Here is a 231-nt window from a genome sequence, read left to right as displayed (position 1 = left end):
AATAATAATAATAATAATAATAATAATAATAATAATAATAATAATAATAATAATAATAATAATAATAATAGTTTGGACAAATCCAAAATGTGTTTTCAGATGTTTAGAGATCTGAAAAGTTGCTGAGACCCAAAACCAAACCAATTATTAACTGCTCATAAACCTCAGAGTAAGATTTCTACAAGTAGCTTTGAAACTTAATCTTGAAATAAACAAAAGCTAAAAGGTTCA

Source organism: Poeciliopsis prolifica, unplaced genomic scaffold, assembly GCF_027474105.1.
Source record: "Poeciliopsis prolifica strain line A6 unplaced genomic scaffold, Auburn_PproV2 SCAFFOLD003, whole genome shotgun sequence".
NCBI classification, from domain to species: domain Eukaryota; kingdom Metazoa; phylum Chordata; class Actinopteri; order Cyprinodontiformes; family Poeciliidae; genus Poeciliopsis; species Poeciliopsis prolifica.
This window is presented reverse-complemented; position numbering follows the sequence as displayed.